Source organism: Macaca thibetana, chromosome 5 (genome assembly GCF_024542745.1).
Source record: "Macaca thibetana thibetana isolate TM-01 chromosome 5, ASM2454274v1, whole genome shotgun sequence".
Lineage (NCBI taxonomy): Eukaryota > Metazoa > Chordata > Mammalia > Primates > Cercopithecidae > Macaca > Macaca thibetana.
The window spans coordinates 111657451-111684709 of record NC_065582.1 but is presented as its reverse complement, the minus strand read 5'-3'; positions in this window follow the sequence as shown (position 1 = coordinate 111684709).

Here is a 27259-nt window from a genome sequence, read left to right as displayed (position 1 = left end):
GAAATTGCCCAAAACAAAGGGGTCACATGCCCCATACAAGTCCAAAATGCAGCAGGGTTGGCAGTAAATCTTAAAGCTCTGAAATGATCTTATTTGACAACATATCTCACATCCAGGACATGGTGATACAAGAGGTTGACTCCCAAGGACTTGGGCTGCTTCTCCCTGTGGCTGCTTTCATAGGCTGGTGTTAAGTGCCTGTGGCTTTTCTAGGCACACTGTGAAAACTGGTGGTGGATCTTACTTTCTGTGGTCTGGAGGATGGTGGCCCTCTTCTCACAGCTCCATAGGCATTTCCCCGGTGAGGACTCTGTTTGGCGGCTCCAACACCATATTTTCTTCCCACACTGACCTGGCAGAGGTTCTCTATGAGGGCTCCAGCCCTGCAGCGGACTTATGCCTGGACTTCTATGCATTTCCATACAGTCTCTGAAGTCTAGGTGGGGGTTCCCAAAACTCAACTATTATCTTCTACATACCCGTAGACCCAATACTACATAGGAATCACCAAGGTTTGGGCTTACACCCTCTGAAGCAATGGCCCAAGCTACACGTTGGCCCCTTTTAGCCATGGCTGGGTCTGGAACAGCTAGGAAACAGGGCACCAAGTTCCAAGGCTGAACAGAGAAGCTAGGCCCTGGGCCTGGGCCATGAAATTATTTTTCTCTCCTAGGCCTGAAGGCCTGTGATTGGAGGCCTGCCATGAAGGCCTCTGACAGGCCCTGGAGACATTTTTTTCTTATTGTCTTTTCAATTAGCATTCAACTGCTCATTACTTATGCAAATTTCTGCAGCTATCTTGAATTTCTCCAAAGTAGACAGATTTTTCTTTCCTACTACATGACCAGGCTGCGAAATTTTCAAACCTTTATGCTCTGCTTTCATTTTAAACATAAATTTAAATTCCAAATAATCTCTTTGTAAACAGATGTTACTATGCCTTCAGGAAAAGCCAAATCACCTCTTGAATGCTTTGTTGCTTAGAAATTTCTTTTTCAAGATACTCTAAATCTTCTCTTTCAAGTTGAAATTTCCACAGATCTCTAGGGCAGGGGCAAAAGGCCAGCAGTCTCTTTGCTAAAACATAACAGAGTGACCTTTGCTCCAATTTCGAAGAAGTTCCTCATGTCCATCTGAGAGTAGCTCAGCCTGGACTTCATTGTCCATATCACTATCAGCATTTTGGTCAAAACCATTTAACAAGTCTCTAGGAAGTTTCAAATTTCCCGACATCTTTCTATCTTCTTCTGAGCCATCTAAACTGTTTCAACCTCTGACTGTTACCCAGTTCCAAAGTTGTGTCCACATTTTCAGGTTATCTTTATAGTAATACCCCACTATCTTGGTACCAATGATCTGTATTAGTCCATTTCACACTGCTATAAAGATACTACTTGAGACTGGGTAATTTACAAACAAAAGAGGTTTGACTAACAGTTTCACATAGCTAAGGAGGCCTTCAGAAACTTAACAATCATGGCAAAAGGTGAAGAGAAGCAAGGCACACATCAAGGAACACAGCAGCAGCAGGAGAGAGAGAGAAAGAGTGCAGGAGGAAAAAACCTGTCACTCTTAAAACCATCAGATTTTGTCAGAACTCCTTTACCATCATGAGAGCAGCATGGGGCAAACCATCCACTGAATCCAATCGTATCCCATCAGGTCTTTTCCTAGATACATGGGGGACATAATTTGAGATGAGATTTGAGATGGGGACAGAAACCCAAACCATGTCATGTTGCAGTCCTAGTTTCTAACAAAACAAACTTTAATCCAACAAAGATCAAAAAAGACAAAAAGGGCATTACATAATGGTAAAGGGTTCAATTCAACAAGAAGATCTAACCATCCTAAATATACATGCACCCAACACAGGAGCACCCAGATTCTTAAAGCAAGTTCTTGTAGACCTTAAAAGAGAGTTAGACTCCCTCACAATAATAGTGGGAGGCTTTGAAACCCCACTGACAATATTAGACAGATAATTGAGAAAGAAAATCAATAAAGATCTTCAGGACCAGAACTCAACTCTGGATCAAATGTACCTGACAGATATCTACAGAACTCTACACCAAAGCAATAGAAAATACAGCCTTCTCATTGCCAAATACACTTACTGTAAAATCAATCACATAATCAGAAATGAAACACTCCTCAGCAAATGCAAAGGAACTGAAATTATAACAGTCTCCCAGACCACAGAACAATCAAATTAGAACTCAAGACTAAGGAATTCTCTCAAAACCTTACAATTACATGGGAATTGAACAGCCTACTCCTGAATGACTTTTGAGTAAATAATAAAATTAAGACAGAAACCAAGAAGTTTGTTGAAATGATCAAGAACAAAGATAACATACCAGAATCTCTGGTACACATCTAAGGCAGTGTTAAGAGTGAAATTTACAGCACTAAATGCCCACATCAAAAAACTAGCAATATCTCAATTAACAAACTAACATTACAACTAAAAGAACTAGAGACCCAAGATGAAATGAACTTCAAAGGTAGCTGAAGACAATAAATAACCAATATCTGAGCTGAAGTGAAGGAGACTGAGACAGAAAGCAATTTAATAAGATCAACATAACCAGGAGTTTGTTTTGTTTTTTTTTTTGAAATGCCTAAGCTAGACTGCTATCTAGACTAATAATAGAGAGAATAAATATAATTAGAAACAACAAAGTGGATATTACCACTGACCCACAGAAATACAAATAACCATCAGAGAATATTATGAACACCTCTATGCACATAAACTAGAAAATCTAAAATAAGTAAATAAATTCCTAGAAACATAAACCATCTCAAGATTGAACCAGTGAGAAATTGAATGCCTGAACAGATCAATGAAGAGTTCTGAAGTTGAGGCAGTAACAAATAGTCTTGCAACAAAAAGAGACCAGGACCAGGTGTATTCACAGCTGAATTATATCAGATGCACAAAGAAGAACGTGGTGCCATTCCTACTGAAACTATTCTAAAAAATTGAAAAGAAGAGACTTCTCCCTAACTCATTCTATGAGGCCAGCATCATTCTAACACAAAAATCTGGCAGAGATAGAACAACAAAAAAGAAAACTTTAGGCCAATATTCTTGATAAGCATCAGTGCAAAAATCCTCAACAAAATATTGGCAATCCGAATCCAGCAGCACATCAAAAACTTATCTACCATGTTCAAGAAGGCTTCACTCCAGGAATGCAAAGTTGGTTCAACATATACAAATTAATAAATGTGATTAATCACACAAACAGAACTACAGAAAAAAATCATACGATTATCACAATAGATGTAGAAAAGGCTTTTGATGAAATTCCACATTCCCTCATGTTAAAAACTCTCAATACACTAAGTGTTGAAGGAACATAACTCAAAATAATAAGAGCTGTCTATGACAATACACTAAGTATTGAAGGAACATAACGCAAAATAATAAGAGCTGTCTATGATAAACCCACAGCCGACATCACACTTAATGGGCAAAAGCTGGAAGCAATTTTTTTTTTTTTTTTTTTTTGGAGACCAGCACTAGAAAATGGTGCTCTCTCTTACCATTTCTATTCAACATAGTATTGGAAGTTCAGGCCCGAGCAATCAAGCAACAGAAAGAAATACGCAGCATTCAAATAGAAAGAGAGTAAGTTAAAATACCCCTTTTTGAAGATGGCATGATCCTATATCTAGAAAACTCCGTCATCTCAGCTCAAAAATTTCTTAAGATGATAAGCAACTTCCACAAAGTCTTGAGATACAAAATCAATGTGCAAAATAGCTAACATTTCTGTACACAAAGAACAGTCAAGCCAAGACACAAATCATGAATGAACTCCTATTCACAATTGCCACAAAAAGAATAAAATATCTAAGAATACAGCTAACAAGTGAAGTGAAATATCTCAACAAGGAGAACAACAAACCACTGCTCAAAGAAATCAGAGATGACATAAACAAATGAAAAAAAAAATTCCATGCTCATGAATAGGAAGAATCAATATAAATAAAATGGCCACACTGCCCAAAGCAATCTGTAAATTAAATGCTATTCCCATTAAATTACCAGTGGCATTCTTCACAGAATTAGAAGAAAAACTATTTTAGAACTCATTTGGAAGCAAAAACGAACCTGAATAGCCAATGCAAAAAGAACAAATCTGGAGGCATTATTCTACCAGACTTCATTATTCTACCAGGCTACAGTAACCAACACAACACGATACTGGTACAAAACCAGACACATATACCAAAGGAACAAAATAGAGAATGCAAAAATAAGGTTGCACACTTAAAACTATTTGATCTTCAACAAACCTGACAAATACAAACAATGGGTAACAATTCACTATTCAATAAATGGTGCTGAGATAACTGTCCAGCCATTTACAGAAGATTGAAGCTGGAGCCCTTCCTTACACCATGTGCAAAAATCAACTCAAGATGGATTAAGGACTTAAATGTAAAACCCACAACTCTAAAAATCCTGGAAGACAACCTGGGCAATACCATCCTGGACATTGGTACAGGCAAAGATTTCATGATGAAGATGAAGATGACAAAAGCAATTGCAACAGAAGCAAAAATTGACAAATGAGATCTAATTAAACTAAAGAGTTTCTGTACACCAAAAGACACTAACAAGAGAGTAAACCAACAACCTACAGAATGGGAGAAAAATTTTGCAAACTATGAATCTGAGAAAAAGCTAATATTCAGTGTCTATAAGGAACTTAACACATTTACAAGAAAAATAACTCTCTTAAAAAGTAGGCAAAAGACATGAACAGACACTTCTCAAAAAAGATGTACATGCAGCCAACAATTATATGAAAAAACAGCTCAACATCAGTGATCATTAAGAGAAATGCACATCAAAAGCACAATGATTTACCATCTCACAACAGTAAGAATGGTTAAAAAGAGAAAAAATAACAGATGCTGGTTAGGTTGTGGAGAAAAAGAAACGCTAATACAGTGTTGGTGGCAATGTAAATTTATTCAACCACTATGGAAGACAGTGTAGCAATTCCTCAAGTCCTAAAGACAGAAATACCATTCGACTCAGCAGTCCCATTACTGGGCATATATCCAAAGGAATATAAATCATTTTATTATGAAGACACATAGGCACATATGTTTATTGTAGCACTATTCACAATAGCCAAGACATGGAATCAACCCAACTGCCCATCAGTAATAGACTGGATTAAAAATTGTGTTACATATACACCTTGGAATACTATACAGCCTTAAAAAGAACAAGATCATGTCCTTTATAGGGACATAGATGGAGCTGGAAGCCATTATCCTTATCAAATTAATGCAGGAACAGAAAACCAAGTACCACATGTACTCACTCATAAGTGGGGGCTAAATGATGAGAACACATGGGTACATAGAGAAGCAAAACACACACCGGGGACTATTGGAGGTTGGAGAGTGGAAGGTGGAAGGAGGGAGAGGATTAGAAAAAATAACTAATGAATACTAGGCTTAATACCTGGGTGAGGGAACAATCTGTACAACAAACCCCCATGACACAAGTTTATCTATGTAACAAATCTGCACATGTGCTCCTGAATTTAAAATATACATAAAAAAAATTATCTGATTGATTATTAACACATTATCAAGAGAAGACAAAAATATGAAAAATACAATTATTTTATTTGTTTATAGATTTATGCAAAAGTAATTGTGGTTTTGGACTATGAATTTTAAATTATTATAACTAGGCTCAAACACATCTTTATTAATTGAAATAGGAACCATTAAAATCAACACTTTTTTTTTCCAATGAGAAAGAAGTTTGTTTATTTCTGTAGCATGAAAATCCATGTTTCAGAATTCAAGTAACTCTTAGCAAGCATTTTCTGGTGGTTGTGGAAGCATTTTCCCTGTAAAAAGTTGTGGAGATGCTTGAAGAAGTGATAATTGGTTGGTGACAGGTCAGGTGAATACGGCAGATGAGGCATATTCTGGGCCCTTTCTGTTGAACAATTTCAGCTGTGGGTGTTTCAGTTTTTCGTGCATCTCATTGATTCGCTGAGCATACTTCTCAGAAATCATTAATTCTCAGATGTAATGGTTTCACTGGGATTCAGATAGCTGTAGTGGATCAAACATGCAGCAGACCACCAAACAGTGAGCACAACCTTTTTATGATGCAAATTTGGCTTCAGGAAGTGCTTTAGAGCTTCTGCTCTGTCCAACCACTGAGCTGGTTGTGACGGTAGCTGTCACATTCCAATTGAGAAACGGTTTGTTGTTTTTGCATAGAATGAGAGAAGACGACACTTCAAAATGACCATCTTTTTTATTTTTTCACTCAGTTCAGGAGGCACTCATTTATCAAGCTGTTTCACATTTCTGATTTGCTTCAAATGCTAAACGACCGTAGAATGGTTGACATTGAGTTCTTCAGCAACTTCTCGTGTAGTTCTAAGAGGATCAGCTTCAGTGATTGCTTTCAATTGTTCCTTAATTGTCGGCCACTACAATTTTCATCTTCAAGACTCTAGTCTCCCTTGCAACACTTCTTGAACCACAACTGCACTGTATGTTTATTAGCAATTCCGGGCCAAATGCGTTGTTGATGTTGTGAATTGTCTCCACTGCTGTACAACCCATTTTGTACTCAAATAAGAAAATTGCTCAAATTTGCTTTTTGTATAACATCATGTCCATAGTCTAAAATAAATATAAGATAAATAGAAAGTAATATATCAATAGCCAAAAAAATAAAGTGAGGAACACATATTAAAATGATGTATAACATAACCACATTTACTTAAGAATGTATTCCAATATCAAATGGCAAATTACAAGAATGCAAAAACCTCAATTACTTTTTATGTTTTGTTTTGTTTTCTCCTGTGTAAGAAGAACAAAGCTGGAGTCATCATGCTACCCAACTTCGTACTATAATACACGGCTACCGTAACCAAAACAGCAGTAAATGATACATAACATAACCATATTAAAATGATGTATAACATAACCACATTTAAGAATGTATTCTAATATCAAATGGCAAATTTCAACAATTTCATAAGAACTGCAATTACGTTTGTACCAACCTAATGTATCTATGCACTAGACTTCATGTATGTAGAGACGTAGTTGTTTGCTGTTTTCCTATGTATTAACAAAAGATACATCACATTACCTCTTTCACTTTTACTCACAATAAGGACATGAGGACATATTAAATAAAATAATATTCCTTATGCTAAGCAAATATTACAGTATAAATTATTACTAGAATTAGAAAAAATTTAAAAATCAAAACATATATATGTTCCTGTATGTATGATATATGTTCTGGTCAGCTTATGTGGTGTTATACTAAATAATATGATGCAATGTCTCAAAATTTTTCTCATCAAATAGTCATTAAAATATTATTGGGGTAAGTTGACTTTTTCTACATTTTAGCAAAATCCAGGCATAGATTTGCTACTTGGAGGCCTAATCAATACTGTGCTAACTGCTTCGTTAATCCTTTCTTACTACTGTTCTCTCTCATATTTCCAGAAAATTGTTCACAGTTGTTACCTCATAGCAGATAATTGATTTTCTAAGGTAATAACTTTAGAAGCTTATCACTGATTTTTTCCTTTCCTTCAACTGCAGGACCCAATCAAGTTTTGACACATAACATTCATTTCTGATGATCCAAAAATGGATCATTCTGTAGTCTAACTTAGTGAACAAAGACACACACACACAAAAGAAGTAAAAAGCCTTGGCCACCACAGATTCCACATATACGGTTTGCAACATTTGGCACTATGAATTAAAACAATTCCTAAACACAGAAACCCTCTGTAGAAATTTAAATAATTTCTTTGTATGTTTAACAACATGGAATATGATAAAAATGTATGCAGATACCAGATATACTCACAATTACAGTTAGAGACAAAAATATAAAAAACTGAAGTTTGTTGGTTCTGACATAAAGATTTCCAAAGTTTAAAATTCTAGCTATTGTTTAGCAGTCTATTTTACCTTTATTTGTGACTTGAAATTCACATGTGGAAAATGACAACTGATTTTGAATTCTTTCCATATAGTATAAAAGGCATGCTATTGATTGGCTTGTTTCATTCATGTCTAATTTCTAATGAGATTGTGCAAATTAGTTCTTTAAGAATTATGAGCTTCATTGTACTTACATATTTTATTTTATTTTATAAACTAATATTCCTCACATTACCTACTCTACATTGAAATAATGACAATTGCAACTTATGGGTATAACAATTCTCAGTTATTTGACATTAAAAAAGTACCAATTCTGTACATTGGTAGGATAATTCAAATTATGTTTAAAAGAAGAGAGCTTGAAAAGTCTAAATTCTACACATAATTTATTTGCTCAGCCTTTGTCCTCATACAGCCCAGAGACTTGGAAGGTACATTTGGACTTAAAAACAAGGATATAGGAAGAAGAGTGAAAAACAACATTTCCTAGTTTTATTTAAGACCAATAAAACTTAGCTCTTTTTTCACCTTTAGTTAGTGGCACAGAGACCTTCTCAATTAGTAGCTACCAGGTACCCGGTTGTTCAACCAGAGTGGCAAAAGAAGGGAATTTGCCATGGGGCCCTACTAAGCCAACACACGGGGATAAAAGTTAAAAAGTCTCTATATATAGAGGTTACTGTTTTCTGTGATGTAAATCACCCCACCATGGGCAATTTCAAGGTACCATAAGTTTCACAACTGCCTGAAAAATTCTTGAAAATGTATCAATCAGGTATTATGAGCCAGGTAAAGCCAATTCCAACACACCATTAAATAGGGAATCACACATTGTCAACATCCTTTAAAATGTATGCTTTAATCACTTGTTTTATTGCAATATAAACCTTATGTGTTAGCAATTTAATTCTCCACAGAACTTTGTGGTGTCTACATACATGCACACACAAACACACACATGAACAAAGGTTACTCTGATTGATTCTCCAGCAATATTGCTAAATCAGTGTCATCTATAGTCTCCTTGAATCCTCTTTCTCTATCCTAAGCAAAGATCAAATATGTAATAACTATCTTTACTAGTCCTTCATCAAGCTATTGGCAAATTAATAAAGATATATTTCCTGGTTTGTTTTTCTTGATCCTATGTGTATATTAGATTGCTTATTAGCAGCATTTACGTTTCTAATAACCCTTTTTATAGATTAAATAATTAGTAATCATTAACGAAGCAGTATTACATGTTTTAATATATTTATGAGGTTGAGTACATTAGTGATTATACACTTTATCCATCATTGAACCATATGATAATTAAATCCTTAACGAAAACCATCTGGATACATCTTAAAGATACATTTGGCATTTCTCAATTAATTTCAATTCTAGCATTTTATTTTATGTGAATAGATAACTGTTCTTTTATTGAAGATGTAGTCATTAGCCATTTTCAGAAATGCTTAAATCACAGGAATTTGAGCTTTGAAGGTATTCATATTCTCTACTAGGAAATCACAGGTGCAAGAAAACTCAATTTGTTTCCCAATACACATGTGGATCTCTCTGGCATCAACATTCAGAGAAAAATTGAAAGAATAGCTGTCTAATCCAATAAGAACGTTAAAAAATGGTAGAGCCCTCTTTCAGTCCACACCACAACACTGTCACCTCTGATTCTCCACACAGTGGGGTATGGATGCATATATAAATCTTCCCTTCTGTCTTAAGTTACACTTTCAAGTAGAATTAATGAAGTGATGTTAACATTTAGTGCTTCCAGAAGTGAAAGAAATAATAGGTCAAAATTTAACTTTTAAAAATACACTTTCACACATTTATACTCTAAACAATATAATTGCAGTCAGTTGATCTTTGAAGAACTTAGTAGCTAAATTGCAACAATCCTTTGTCTGTTGTAGACATTGAAATTAGACAGGTTGCTATTTCCTGATTTTAATTTTCTGACTAGGCTTTCTTTAATCTGCCAATCTTTAATAATTAGTGAAAAAAGAAGAATTATTCCACTTTCAATGCTGTATATCCCTTTTTATTTCAGTTCACCAACATTTATAATTCTTCTTTCACCACTTGTATCTACCTAAAACTACAGGTAAGCCATCTTCTGTTTCTCTGGGACTGACACTGTAATTATTCCCTAAGAAATAAGTGAATAGACTTCTGGTTTTGGTTTCAGCATGTAAAGATCGTAGAAGTTGTTCTTACTGTACTTAAAATAAGAGAAAGATGGAATAACTAAAAACTAGTGATATTTTTGAACCCATCACAAAACTGAGGTTTTAGGACAAACTGATTCCACAAAACATTGGATAGTCAATATTTTAAACTCTTAATATCCAAAGGGATTAAAAAATTACAGGGCATTCCAAAAAGCAAAGAACAAAAAGACAAAGTTTCAAGAGACAAAGTAGTCATTAGAGCCAGACTAGAATATGACTCCGTTATTGGAATTATCAGGCAAGTAATTTAAAATATGTTCAAAACCCTGTGTTAAAAAAAAAATAATAACCCATGAGGCCTAGGTTGCACAAATCTTGCAGATTCTCAAAAAGGGCCTCTCTTTAGAACTGGCTCTTAACGGGCTCCTGGTTCTGTGCAACTTGGAATATTATATATTCCTATATATATAAAAAATATATTATATATAATATATAATTATATATAATTATACACACACTATATATAATATATTATATATATGTGTGTGTGTGTATATATATATTTCTGATCAGAATATTCTTGTATGCCTGAGGTCTTGGGCCAGGCTGTATCAACTTGATAAGACAGCTTATACCAACAATGTAATCTATGGTGAATGCCTGTTTTTGTTCTGGAAGTTTGGACTGTGAGAAGCTGAGATCAGTTACACAGGTGCTGAATACCCAAGTGATTAACCAGCAATAAAAACTCTGAATGCCAAAACAGGAGTAAGCTCCCTGGTTAGCAATACTTCCTATGTGTTGCTACACATAATTACACAAGAATTAAGCAAGTCTGTGCAACTCTACTTGAAGAGGGCACCTGCAAGCTTGTGCCTGGTTTCTTTTGTACTTTTCCTGATGTGCCCTTCCCTTTTGCTAATTTTATTTTACATTCTTTCATTGTATGGGATGAAAAATGTTTTGTGTCAACTTGACTGTGCCATGGGGGGCACAGATTAAACATTCTGGCTATGTCTATGAGGCAAGGATGTTACTGGATTACAGTAACATTTGTATGGGTGGACTGAAAAAGGTATATTTCCCTCACCAGTGTGGGTGGGCACCATCCAATTCATTGAGAGTCTGAATAGAACAAAGAGGCAGAAGAAGGAAGAATTTGCCCCTTTTGTTTTCTGTTTGCCTGCTTGAGCTGAGAAATTAGTCTTCCTCTGCTTGTGAACTGAACTGGGATTTTTACTATTGATTCCTCCTGGTTCCTAAAAATCCAAGGCCTTCAAATTTAGACCAAAATTATGGCACCAGCTTTCCTGGTGCAGCTGCAGATAGCAGATTATGAGATCTCTCAACCTGCATGATTGCATGAGCCAATTTCTCATAAATAAATATGTATATTTATTATCATATATATCATAATAAATATATTTATATTTATATATATTTATATATAATACATATACAATACATATATCCTATTAAGTATGTTTGTTTCTCTGGAGAACCCTGGTTAATACACTATAATAAAAAGTAACCATGAATGTAAGAGTTTTTCTAGGTCCTGTGAGTACTTCCAGTAAATCATCAATTCTGAGATGATCTTAGGAATTCTGACACAGATTGTAATGGAAAAAGGTAGACAACATGAAAAACCAAATGGGTAATATCAGCCTAGAGATGAAAACTATGAGAGAAGATCAAAATAATTTCTACAAATAAAAATAAGGTAACATAAATAAAGGTTGTCTTTGACAGGTCCATCAGAGGACCTGATACAAATGAGAAAAGAATCTGGGAACTTGTATATAGGCCAATAAAAACATTCCAAACAGAAACACAAGGACAAAAGGAAAAAAAAAAAAAGAACTCAAATATTGAAAAATACATCCAAGATATTTGGGACAATCTAACAAGTTTTGAAATTTTTATAATCAGGATACCAGAAGGAATGAATGAACAGAGTGCAAATGAGCTTTCAAAGGTGGAACAGACATGAAGTGTTCCTACTTCTTAAAGTTTGGAAGTAATATTTAAAAAAAGACAATAAGCTAGTACTAATCCCTTCATTTCTAGAAAAGAGTGTAAAGGACATGCTTATCACTGGGTATAACTACCTTCACATGTGTTTGCATATATGAAACTAACTTTAACATGAAAAAATGTGTTTTTTTAAGGCTTAGAGATTCTCTTTCATATATTCCCATAGATAACAACTTTCATGCAAATTATCCTACAATTTGAAAATGTAGTAAATTTAATTTACATTAATATTAGGACATAGGCTGACATGAAAATACAAAAACAAACAAACAAACACAAAACCAACCAAACAAACAAAAAACCCAGAGACTAAGTTTTTGACAACCTAACATGGTGTCTTGATTCTAAGACCTATAACTTAAATATTTTACATCATTAGTACTTGGTTCAGAGTTCACAGAGTGTCTTAAAAATTCAAAAATATTAGAGAATATAAATAGTGAAATATCTTTCTAAGCCACAGTTTAAATAAAATAAAAGTTTTGGGTTTTAGGAGCCTACTTCCAGTTCTACGATTTTCAAGTAACTTATCTTACCCATAAATGTGTAGATAAATTTTAGGCGTGAGTATAATGATATATTCTGCCTGAGTTGTTTCATATGAGAATTTGGTGACACAGCTAAAATGTGATAGATATTGGTAAACTGTTTCAAAGAAAAATCTACTTCTCAAATAATATTGTTTCAATACAGATTAGTTCAATGGAACTCAAACATCAAAATTTAAAAACAGTAACATAACCTTGGTGTTAAATAACCTTTCTTTAGTAAAAGTACTATATTTTAGGTCCAAATACAACTTATATGTCACTAAAAAAACTAATATGACAATCTTTCTTTCTAGTATTTTGATACTATATTACCTGGATAGATAAAATTTCTTCATAATTCTAAACTCTAATGAAATTGATTTTTAGGTGAATGTATTGGCTGAGTATGAGTAAATAGTAGGCATAGAAAGATGACTTGTTAGAAACAGCCAGGAAGAAAAGATATTCATAAGAGAGAATAATGGCATGCATAGAGCAGAAAAGAGAATATGGAAAAGGATAAAGTTTTAATAAATATCGACCTATTAAGCATAGAAGGTATAATTAAATATATTTTACACTTTTGAAAAAATATCAAAATGTAAAATATCAAAGTGTAAAGCATGAAAGGCCTACAATAACTTTCTAGACACTACATTCTACACTATAGTGTGGAAGCACTAGTAATACAGACTGAGAACAGTTTTGGTTTAATCTGTACAGCTAAAAAAATCATTAGGAGTTTAATAGATTAGTACTCAAATTCAACGAGTATCTGTGTGTACATGCATGTTATTCTAATATCTAAGAGAGTGTGTGTGTGTGTGTAAAGGTGTATAGAACTTTTAAAATAATATAAACACTTATAAGTATAGGGTCCTATATATAATATGTATATGTTTTGTCTTGCTTTTTCACTTGACACTATAATATTTTATTTCATAAAATTATTTTAAATCTTCATTTTCCAAACTCCCCTTTTCATAGTTCATCATATAGATATATACTACTATATTTAACCATTTCTTCCTTTGAAATATTTACTTTATTTTTCCTTATATTCTGTTAATTGCTATGTAACAAACATCATTGCATATACTGATAAAACATATTTTTTTCCTTCCTCTTAGGAGGGAAATTCCTAGAAATGAAAATACCGGGTCCAGTGTATAACTTTTATGAAGGCTCATCATAGGAAAGTTGCTTTCCAAATGCATTGCTATTTTATGGGATGGTGTTTTAACAGAAATGATCTGTGCTTCAAAGAAAAAACATAGTGCAATGTTTCCTAAAATAGTAGATTCTGGTGCCAGATAAAGGTAATGTCATGTGGGAACGTCAGTGATTCTTTCCAGTCCATCTTGCATGTGCATAAAGGCAGGAGAATTACAGAGCCTGCTGTTTGGATAGCAAGACAAGATAATAATTCTCCCCATTTGAGCCAATTCTGAGGTCTTGAGTTTCCTGCATAAAACATTCCTTGACTTTTACACACATCATTAAAAATGTGCATTGAATCACTTCTTGATGTCTTGCAGTGATTATAGTTCATGAATTTTATCTTTTTTTTTCTATGTATTATGCATTTTTTCAGTTACCTCCTGGTAAATGCTGGTAGAATGTGAATTTCTTTCTGAATATTATAAGAAAAAAATATCACCTGTTTAAAAGAATGCAAAAGAAATCTACTTTTTGAAAATTGAATATCTATGTATACCAGATATATATCATAGTCTCACAAATTCCACATTAAAAGGAGGTTTCTGAATATTCAAATTATCCTTCAGTTTATTTATTTGTAATATCTAGTCTTGAAGAGAATTTGGCAAGTTAAACCTTCTGCAAACAAAAGCAAATAGCCTGATTGAAAAATGGCAAAAGACACGAACCGACACTTCTCAAAAGAAGACATACAAGTGACCAAGAAAAAAAAAAAAAATGAAAGAATTCTCAGCATTACTAATCATCAAAGAAATGCAAACCAAAACCACAATGAGATACACCTTACACCAGTCAGAATGACTTTTAAAATGTCAAAGAAAAACAAGATGTTGGTGAGGCTGCAGAGAAAAGGGAATGCTTATACATTGTGGTAATGTCAACAAGTTCATCCATTATGGAAAACAGTCTGAAAATTTCTCAATAAACTTTAAATAGCGCTACCATTCATTCTAGTAATCCCATTACTGGGTATATACCCAAAGGAAAATAAATCATTTCTCAAAAACACACATGCACTCGTGTTCATTGCAATGCTATTCACAATAGCAAAAACATGGAATTAAGCCAGGTTCTCATCAATGGTAGACAGGATAAAGAAAATGTGGTACTTATGTACCATGGAATACTATACAGCAATAAAGAGAATAAAACCATGACTTTTGTGGAGACATGGATGCAATTTGGGGCAATAATTCTAAGTGAAGTAATACAGGAACGAAAATCAAACAGTGCTTGCTCTTACCTATAAGTGGGAGCTAAACATTGAATACTCATGGAGTTAAAGATGGAAACATTAAACATTGTGGACTATTACAGTGGGGAGGGAGAGAAGAAAAGGGAATGTGCATTGAAAAACTACCTAGCAGGTACTATGCTTACTACCTGAGTGATGGGATCTGTTCCCCAAACCTCAGCATCATGCAATGTACTCATATAACAAACCTGCATATGTATCCCCTGTATCTAAGAGAAAAGTTGAAATTAAAAAAAATTAAATGTGTAAAAAAAAAAAAAAAAAAAAAAAAAAATGAAATGATGGTAGTGATTATCCATTTATGGGGGGGGAAAAAAAAAACTTCCACCAACATCGTATTTGCATATACGTAGAAAGAAGTGTCACCAGACACATGCTTTATTCAAGTTATTTATTTTATTGAGAGCTGCAGTATTTATTTGAATGTATCATCTCTTTTTGGATTACGTGCAACTGGAATAATCAAAAAGAGATCATTGGACCCAAATTTCTATTATCTTTGTCCCTGCTTTCACTGTTAGTCTATAAATTATCCACATTACAGCCAGAATAATTGTTTAAAAATTGTGTTTGATCACATGATGCTTTTTATTAAAACCCTTACATGACTTTCCAAAGCACTAAGAGAAAGAAAAATGTTAATATTGCTTACAAGACCTGAGCAATGAGACTCTTGCTATTGTCCATACCTCTTTTCTCATTGCCACGTATTTTTTTTTTACCCCTACCCACACAACCCACTCTACCAGAATACTACTGCATATCCAGGCACATATTCATGACATTTAATTTCTAATTTCTTCAAGTTATTTGTTTATAGTGCAGTTCTCTGGCAAATAATTCATGCCAATAGTCCTTAACACTTTATCTTCATTTGGCTACATTCTACTCAACTTTTGGTGTTTACCATAGATATCAGTTTTGCTGGGAAGAATATACGCTGATTTTACAAATCTGGAGTGAAACCCTTTTCTATTAGGGCAAAACTATTTATATTCTGTTGTAATATTGATCACATTATATTGAAATTGCATGTTACAGTGCATAAGTCATTAGACTGTAAATTCTATTATTGGCAGAGACAGCATCTACAACAATTCATTACTTCACCCCATGTCCTAATGCTGTTTGGCATTATTAGGAGTCTACAAATATTTGCTTAATGAACAAACAAATTAGAGAAGGCATAGTTTAGGTTCTTTAATTTGGAAATTCAAGAGAATAAATTGTTGAAATTGTCAAATACAGAACATGATATGAGAAAAAATACTTATTTTTCTATATAGTTCACATTGGCATAAAATGTAAGAAGTGGAATTCTGACATAAATGATCTTTTATTCTTTCTTACTGGGGAAACAAAACCCTTAGTCACTTTGTGCAAACAGAATTGTATCTGTTCTTCTCAGCTCACATTCTTTTTCTGCTTTTATTTTCCAAATCTGCTTTTTGGAAAAGTAGGTTTCCAAACTTTTTCTGCTTTTTATTTCCAAAGCTGATTCTCTTATGTTTGTCCCAACTGATTATCGATGTCTCTGCATGCACACAGGTTTATTGCATTTGGGCACTACCAGATTGTGACTTGAGATAACAATTGACATCAAAGTTGAGCAGAAATGTGGAGACTGTGCCTTTTACTGGCTAAAGGCTGTTCTTATTTACTCACTTTTACCTGGTATCGTTTTGGCAATGCTATTATTTGTGTAGCTATTTTAAGAGAATGCTTTTCAATAGTAATAATAAAACTTACTGGAATTACTTCCTGGTTAGCTGATTGTTTCTGTTCTTTTCCTGGGTCTACCTTTAAGTTAGTGTAAAATTCTCAGTGTGGAGTATGTATAAAACCCTTGAGTGATATTGACAAAGTAATAAGAGGAAAACGTAGCTAGAGCATTGCTTCTGGGGAAACTCAATGCTCTATCTCAATCCATTATTATGTCAATTCATTTATTTATAAACAAATTTATTCATTGAAAAAGTATATATTGAACCCCTTTTTAGTGTTAAATATAACGAATGATAATCCTCTTGATACACAAAATAAGAACCTAATAACATAATTCATCAACTCACTCTGACCCCTGCCTCTATAATCAATTCCCCATGTAGAGTTAATCTTTTAAAATTAATTTTTCTACTTACTACATTGCCTAAAATTAATCAATGGCTTCCCATTGTTTTTTGAAAAAGAGACAAAATATTTATAATATAGCACAACACCCTTAATTCTCTGATGTTCACAGATCTCTGACTTGATCACTCACTAGTCTCATACCCAGTGTACTGTTTATAGCAACATTGCTGTCTTTGAATGGGTGGCCACTTTTTATCCTTCTCATTTTTTCCCATTTACTGGCTAAAGACTGTTCTTATTTACTCACTTTTACCTGGTATCGTTTTGGCAATGCTATTACCTTGAAAGCAAAGCCATTATTGACCACCTAAACTAGTAATTTCCACCTCAATTTATTATCTATTTTATTGCCTGTGCATTTTCTTCATAGCACATATCTATGCCTCTAACTATTTTGCTTCTTTGCTGTTTACTTACAGTCTTTCTTTCACTAAGCTATGTAAATTCTACAGTGGCAGGATACTCATCTCTTTATATCTTTAGGGACTAGAACAGTGATTTAAAAAAGAAAAACTAATAAATGAATAAGTAGATAATGAATGAAAAGATTATATCCATAAGTAATACTCTTTTTCCTCAGGAATCTCACCAGAAATTTTATTTGCATGGACCTGCATTAGGACTCTTCCAAACTAAAATAGACTACTTCTCCACTCTATTTTAAGATTATAGTGCAGGCTAACAAGAATGGTAGCCTTCAGAATTATGTGACTAAAGTCAAGGTCAGAGTATTTATTTTAATGAATATCAAGTGTCTAGACATTGCTAAGCATAATTGCTCAACCTTATTTATTCACTTCCCCTTCCTTCCTACATGCCTTTAAACATTATGAGAAAAGCAAAGATCTCAAAAACAAATGTACAAACAGAAGTTTAACATTACGGTTTAACCTTTGTGCTTTCTTTAGTTCAGTCTTTAACTTCATAGTATATTGAATGATTACTCTCCTACTTTTATGGAATTATTTTGTACATTCTCTCTGAAAAACCAGCTGATAAATAGGCATTGAAAATGAGAATTTTTACTCACCAACAAATTTCTCCCTAAGAAAACCCAAATCCCCTGTATCACAGTTTATAGATAAATCTGTTCTGCTTGTGACAGGGCTAGCTTTTGAGTATTCCATTCATCAAATCTTTAACACAAACCTTCTTAGCACTAGTGCCTTTTTTCTTCCACAGTCACAAAATAGATGTTGCTGGAATCTATGGAAAATTGGGTCAGTAAATCAGGAAACAATGATCCATTTTCAACAAAAATTAAGTTTTGAACTCTTTTAGTTCTTTTCACTCCTCAGGCCAAAATATGTGAATCATATTTGACGAGAAATCTGACTTCTTTCCTCACATTTGATACTATTATGCCCTCCTAACTTTTTATCAAATCTATCCCCTAATGAACTGCACATTAAGTACAAAAAGGTGAACTTTTCATCAATTATCATTACTCACTGACTGAAATACACTGTTTTAGTAAAGGTTCTATTAGTCACGCTTCTTCAGAGAAACAGAATGTGTGTGTGTGTGTGTGTGTGTGTGTGTGTGTGTGTGTGTGTGTAAAATAGAGAGGAATTTATTATAATGACTTGACTCAGGAAGTTATGGACACTGAGAAATTCCAAGATCTTCAGCTGGCAAACTGGAGATCCAGGAAAGCCAACAGTATAATTTTGGTCCTAGTCCAAAGGCCTGAAAGGAGAATAACTGCTGATGTAAATTCTATTGTGAAGGCAGGAGAATGTCAATGTCCAAACTTGAAGACATTTTATCAGAGAATGCATTAGTTTTTACTCAGCACCTTTATTCTATTCAGACCTCCAATGGATCAGATGTAGTCCCTCCACATTAAGAGAGGCAATCTGCTCTACTCAATGATCAAGTCAAATGTTAATCTCATTCAGACACACTTTCACAGACACACCCATAATAATGATGAATAAAATATCTGAGTACTCCATGGCCCAATCAAGTTGACACATAAATTAATCACCAGAGAGTGACCTATTATATGTGATATGCAATAGTCTATGTTAATAGAAAATTTGTAAAGAGAAGCAACAGGAATGGATCTCTCTAGGAAGAAACTTCCTGATGTCAACTAATGATTTTGAATATAAACATAAGGCTATTGGGATTGAAATGGACAAATATAGGGAAAAAATGAAAATTATAGACAAAAGAACGATGGTTGATTATTCTGGCAAGGCTTTATTTTCCACTAGCCACAGAAAGAAATAACGTTTTCTCAGACTTACCAGATTTTCTAATTTTTCCTGTTTAAAGTTGTAATCTTGATTTTCTAAGTGAAGCATGAATTGAATTAAACATGAACTTAACTGAGACTTCAGGAAAAAAAAAACTTGAGTAAATAAACACAAATATATATAAAATGGGTTTATAGAATGACCTATTATATATGATACATAATAATCTATGTTAATAGGAGGTTCGTAGAGAGAAGCAACAGAAATGGAACCTTCTATTCCTTTTGTCTACACACAATCAATGGTCTAGTTTAGTTCAAACTTTTTTTTCTTCTTAATGTTTTAAAACATGTTGATACATCTTTCTTGCTTGCTTGCTTCCTCCCTTCCTCCCTCCCTTCTTCTTTACATTCCTCCCTTTCTTCCTTCCTTCTTTCCTTCTTTCCTTCCTCCCTTTCTTTTTGTTTCTTCTTTCCACTTCTATTTCCTTCCTTCCTTCCTTCCTTCCTTCCTTCCTTCCTTCCTTCCTTTCTTTCTTTCTTTCTTTCTTTCTTTCTTTCTTTCTTTCTTTCTTTCTTTCTTTCTTTCTTTCTTTCTTTCTTTCTTTCTTTTCTTTCTTTCTTTCTTTCTTTCTTTCTTTCTTTCTTTCTTTTTTTCTTTTTTTTTTTTCTTTCTCTTTCTCTCTTTCTCTTTCTCTTTTCTTTCTTTTTCTTTCTTTCTTATTTCTTCTCTTTCTTTCTTCTTTCATCTCCTTCCTTCCTTCCTTTCTTCCTTCCTTTCCCTTTTACTTTTTTCTTTCTTTCTTTTTTCTTCTTTCCTCTCTTTCTTCCTTCTTTCATCTCCTTCTTTCCTTTCTCTCTTTTACTTTTTTCTTTCTTTCTTTCTTTGTTTCTTTCTTTCTTTTCTTCCTCTTTTTTTTTTTTAAGAAAAAAAAACAGAGTCTGATTCTTGTCTTGTCACCCAGGCTGGAGTGCAATGGTGCAATCTCAGCCCACTGAAACCTCCGCCTCCAGGGTTCAAACAATTCTCCTGACTCAGCATCCTGAATAGTTGAAATTACAGGCACTTGCAACCATGCTTGGCTAATTTTTTTGTATTTTTAGTAGAGACGGGGGTTTCACCATGTTGGCCAGGCCTGCCTGCTTTCCTTCCTTCCTTCCTTCCTTCCTTCCCTTCCTTCCTTCCTTCCTTCCTTCCTTCCTTCCTTCCTATTTTTCCTTCCTTCCATTTTTTTTTTTTTTGCTAGCTGAGAGAAGAGTTAGAGTGGAAATAGTTTTTTGAAAAGCTCATATTTCAAATAATTTTGCCTGGAGTTAAATACAGATTTTCCTGAATTCTCACAGAAAGCTTTCCTTATTTATTATTATTTGTCTGCTTCCTCTTCATATTATCATTACTGTTACTTTATAGAGACAGTCTCTTACTATTTTGCCTAGACTGGTCTTGAAATCTTGGGCTTAAGTAATCTTCCCACCTTGGCCTCCCAAGGTGCTGGGATTCCAGGCATGAGCCATTGCACCTGGCAGAAAGCATTCTTATAAGACATCTATGCCACAGTTACAGGCAAACCTAGACAGAGAATTTCATGGAAGTGCTTAAATACAAACAATTCAGACAGTTTATTCAATTCAACCTAAAGAGTTTTTAGAAGAGTCACACATTAGAAAAAATTTGAAAAACTTGATATCACACTGTGAAATTTGACTCAATATGCTAACCATTTACATGTATCTTCTAGGCCAAGGGTTCATAACATTTTTTCAGCCACAAACCCTTTGGCGGTTGTCAGGGGAACAGCTTATGAAAATCTCAAAATAAAACGACAAAATGCAATACCAAGGCCCTATAAATCCAACAATTTTTTTAAAATGAAGTAACCAAAATAAGAGGAGGAAATCTGTGATAAATTTTTATAGAAGTCATTGTAGTAGTGCATCACTCAGACCTTATAATTCAGTAGTGATCCTGCTAGAGGAGCACAATGGGCTCACAGTCTCCAGATGTCTCACTTTTAGAACTCATTAAGCATTCACACCAAGAACATGCTCTGCCTGGGCTGCTCTCAGGCAGTGACTAACACAGAGGAGATATAAAGCCAGGGCAATTCCCCCAACACAGGATTCCTCTAACAGCGATCCTTATATTGTGGCTTCTTGTGGATCTGGTCAAAATTTTGGCAAAAGTCCATTGTAGTCTGAGGATTTTCTTCTCATTCCTTTTTCTTTCCTAATCTCCTTTCACAGTGTCACAATGCCTACCCTCCCTTCTCTCATATTTATCATTTGCATGAATTTCCCAAAATAATTACTTTTTACTTTGAATTCACTTTTGGTATGCCTTCTGGAGAACCCTAATTGACACACTAATTAACTCATCACTAACTAGTCAATAATTTTATAGGTATACTACATATATACCAGCCAGGAGTGTTTAAGGGCCTCAAAAAAGAAACTCTCTGATAAGCAAGGGGTCTAGAATATTGGTAAGAAATATGGTCAGTCTCATATCAAGTATCTTTGTCCTGAATTGTTAGAAACAAAGTACTGCATTGCAGAAATGCTGGAAAAAATGTTTGACATTTTCTTATTTATTTTACTTTATAAAACAATTTCTTATTTTTTTTTTTTTTTTTTGGCAAGATAGAGGGACATTTACTTAGAGTCATTTACAACTGCAAGCATAAATACTATTGTATTCGTTTTGGAATTAATAAATATCATTATAAATACACAGATTAAGTTTCTAAAATATTTTTTCACTCTAATCCTTCATTTAAATTTAACCCTGCTGCTTTATTTTCTAAGTAGGACACATATGCATACCTATATGCACACAGTACGTCCTTTGTTAGTTTCTTAACCTCAGGGATTGTAGTCACTGTTATCGCATTTTAGACAGGATCCTGAAGATTAGTATATATTTCCCAGAGGACAGTCACAACTGTGGCCTTTTCTTCTTTACAAAAAGCATGTGTGAAGAGATTGAAAGCAGCTACAATTTGCTTTTTGTAGAGATGAATAATTAAGGTGTATGATTTCTAATGTTTTCATATTTGACAAAGTAAAACTTGAGAGTTGATTGAGATGTCATCTCAGACAAATACAGCTACGAACTCAGATAAAAAGGCGAAAATATACTCCACGAGGCTCTTATTTTTTACTTGTGACAGATTTCTTCTGTGAATTTAGCACCAAAGGTTTTAGTCTAATTATTCACATTTAACATACTAAATTTGAATCCTCTCTCCAAATTAGTAGAATCTACATTTTGTTTTCTTTGAGGATCAGTAAAACATCTACACTTCACAATAACTTGCCAGCTTAAAATCTGATCAGCTTTATCTTCATTTCTGTTCACCCATTCTCAAAGTTTATTGTGAGGATGGGGGAAAATCTGTGAGAGCTGATGATTTCAGCATAAGTCAGTTCCTTTATGGTGACAGAATACCAGTAAGAGACTGGTTTATGTTGATATCATCAGCTCTGATTCCAGAATGTTTTTGATTTTAATCCATCTTTTTCTCATATTGAAATCAAGTCCATTCTCATATTCAGCTTTAGTTTCGAGACTTTCTCATAACCTTCTAGTCAATCTTCTTTGGATTTATTTTACCATTCCAAATGCTCATGTTTTAATGATTTCCTCCCTAAAATTCTTGACACTTTTCAAAATCTCATTAAAACCTCCTTTTTGATGTTCAATTAGGTACTACTGAATTGGTCTGTATCATTGGACACAAACACGCTGCATCCACATGTACCCTAGAACTTAAAGTATAATAATAATAATAATAAAAAGATGGTTCATATCATCTTTACCTATAAAATTTCTGTCTTTATTTATGGAGTATGGTTCATTAAGATTCTTTTATTTAACTTCTATTCTCTACTTCATGGTTGCTCAAGTTAGTGGGTCCCATAACAAACCCTCTACAGTGTAAACCATAATTGATGTTTTAATTTTGGTAGTTGAAAAACTGTTCATGTCAAGGTTTGATTTAAAAATAAGTCATTTCTCTGACACAAATTACATTTCTAATGTAATGTGATGGACACATTAAAAGAAGCCTTTCCAGTAAATTCCTTAGAGTTTCCATCAGCTCAGCATACAGGTGAGATTGAATATCTGCTCAAAGCATATGTTTATCAGGGACATATGCACTAACACGTGAGTTATCATTTTTTCAAGCAAGATTTTAAACTCTAAGTATTTTTATGTTACAAGATATTAAAGGCACTGATCATTCACCATATGAATTATGGCCGTGTACCGTGTGGGGAACCAGTAGGTAATTCTTTGCACATCAAAAGATGTTGTCTCTAAATGTACTACCTCTCTCTCGATGTTAATGTTGGCCTTGGCTGATCCCTCATGAAAGACTAGTATAATGTCTTTTTAAATGACTTTTTTTTTTTTTTTGACTTATGTAACATTCACAAACTAGGTATTCAGGAAAAAAAGAAAAGAAAAAAAATCATGTTATCTGATATTCACAATATCACACTGCTCTAGGTGCCTTCATTGATAAATAAGTACTTCTAAATATACTTGACAAGCAATGGCGATCAATAATACCTTTGAGCAGGATAAAGGTGTGACAGAAGCAATGTCTGCCAATATGTATGTTGAAGTTCACAACTTATAGAAGAGGTGTTATTATACTTAAGAAAATCAATTTGGTATCTGTTGCAATCATCCAGAAATTATCATTTAATTTATCACAGTCCAGGTGACACAGTGCAATTTTTTTCATACTTACATCTTCTAGAGAAGATGTCATTAATTGCCCCAGAAGTTCAAGATTCTGGAATGTTGGAGCCTTAAATCTCAGAGGAGAAATGTTCACCAAGTTATATTTATAGGGACAATATATCCTGGCTTAATCTAGTAAAGATGCAGATATTATATTTTTTTCTGTTTATTTCCACCTCAACTAGCAAATGGAAAAGTATTTGCCTATAATTTTAATGAATTATGTCAGGTAGTATGAAATGAGAAGCCACTTCTGCCTACCAGGAAATCTATTCCATATTAGAGATATTGACTCATACAGTTATTCCTGTTGAAAATATCTCCAATTAATACCAAAAGACAGATTTTACCCCAAAAAGGAGGAAGAAAGAAATGAAACCCTTTCTGATGTAGCAGACAATGAAAACGTTTGGTTGAAGGGAAGTAAACTTCTAGTATCACAGCCTGACACTGATTTTTGGTACTTCAGCAAAAAGTGTTGCTAGAGAATTTTGATACACAGATAATAAAGTTTGTATTAAAACCTAAACTTGGGAAAATTACTGGTTCAACACTATCTATAATTATTACAAAAACTGAAGCGATCCCTTACAACTCAAGTGGACAAGAAATATGGGACAGTGTGGTTTCCTCACTAGAGTAAGCACATAACAAAAATGCCATTAACACATAAAGATTCAAATATGGAAACGAAGAAACCATTTTCTTTTAACTATTGAGTAGCTGAATGAAGCAATTGTATTATGAGAAATATTAGAATTCTTTCCCTCTCTGACTCTTATTACCTGTCATCTGTCTCTCTCTTTTTCTCTCTTTCTCTCTCTTGCTCTCTCTCTCCCTGTCTTCTCAGTTTGCTATATAACCGAAAACATTAGGTTTAATTTTTGTGTATTTTTTTTTTTTTTTGCAAATCATATATAGTTAGTATCCTATGGTGTGTTAATTATATTTCACTAGCACTTAATTAAAATATTATTACATCAGTTTCTAAAAACAAATATTCAAAAGGGCTGAAATTAAAAGATAGTCAAGAATACATTCTTTGAATTTGAGTTTAAAAACACTCTTGCTGCACCATTACAAATGCACATAATAGATTATTTTTTCAAGTAAGCTGTAGCACATAATAGATGATTTCCTTAAGTAAGCTGTAACTTTACTATAGCTTACTTAAGGAAATCATCTATTATGTGCATTTCTGTTTTTATTTCAACTACCCTTTAAAACAAAACAAAATTTAGGATTATAAATTTGATCGTTGTAGCGCTTGAACTAATGATTACTTCTGTTTGGGATGCCAAATTTAAAATATTTTCTGCATATCTATTGAAAAGTCACTTTAAGAAACATGTTACGCCGGGCGCGGTGGCTCACGCCTGTAATCCCAGCACTTTGGGAGGCCGAGGCGGGAGGATCACGAGGTCAGGAGATGGAGACTATCCTGGTTAACACGGTGAAACCTCGCCTCTACTAAAAATACAAAAAAAGTCAGCCGGCCGTGGTGGCGGACGCCTGTAGTCCCAGCTACTTGGCAGGCTGAGTCAGGAGAATGGTGTGAACCCAGAAGACGGAGCTTGCAATGAGCCGAGATCGCGCCACTGCACTCCAGCCTGAGCGACATAGCGAGACTCAGTCTCAAAAAAAAAAAAAAAAAAAAAAAAAAAAAAAAAAAAAAGAAAGAAAAAAACATGTTATGATAAGTGTGATAAACAGAACAATACTAAACTGCAACTAAAGCATATTAAGTAATGCAGGATTTCTATTTAACAGTAGAATATAATTCCTTGAGTAGACCACCTTTATTTGGATAGAGTCATGCTGATTACCTGGACAAAAAATATTTCAAAGGTTAAGGACAGCAGAAGAATAATACTTTCATGTGAAGTCTTTTGTTTCAGGGACACAATTAACATCTACTCACTAAACGACTTTCTCTAATAAACAGTATGATTAGTTTGAGATGTTCAGCACTTGACTGTAAATAGTTATAATTGCATGGAGAGAAATCCATAAACAAGAAGGTGTAAGAAACTTCTGATATTCCTGTTTCTAGCAATTAACAATAAAAATTTCATTGTTCATCAACAAACTTTCCTTAATTAGGGGTCAAATTATCATCCTTCTTAACTCATTTGATAATTTTCAGTTACATAATAATGCAGCTATTCATTAAGGTACCTGTAAAACAACAACAAAAAATAAATTTAACTAATTATCAGAAGCAAAAGGGATTCATGATTTAAGAGCTAAAATTATATATGAAAAAAAGTCCAAGAAATTCTCCAAAGACAATGTAAAATCATCAACATGTCCTGAAATAAAATAAGACTTTATTCTCCCATAATGTATGACTGGATGAGAAGGAACAACTTTTAAGACTTTAATGATTCTATCATAGTATATCTTGGCTCGTCATTCTATATTTATTTCTTGTGCTCCTGGAAAATTTTATTCATTGTAAAAATTGGAAATCTCTGTTTTTCATTTAATTTTTGCTTTCTTTCTTTCTTTTTATTTTATTTTATTTATTTATTTATTTATTTATTTATTTATTTATTTATTTTGAGATGGAGTCTTGCTCTGTCACCCTGGCTGGAGTTCAGTGGCACGATCTTAGCTTACTGCAAGCTCCACCTCCTGGTTTCACGCCATTCTCCTGCCTCAGCATCCCAAGTAGCTGGGACTACAGGTGCCCACCACCACGCCCGGCTAATTTTTTTTTTTTTTTTTTTTTTTTTTTTTTTTTTTTTTTTTTTTGTATTTTTAGTAGATACGGAGTTTCACCGTGTTAGCCAGGAAGGTCTTGATCTCCTGACCTCATGATCCACCTGCCTCGGCCTCCCAAAGTGCTGGGATTACAGGCGTGAGCCACCTCACCCGGCCTAATTTTTGCTTTCTAAGATGCTTGGAGATATGATTACTTTGAGGTTTTAGTTTCTTCTTCTGTGGATTAAAGAAATAAAC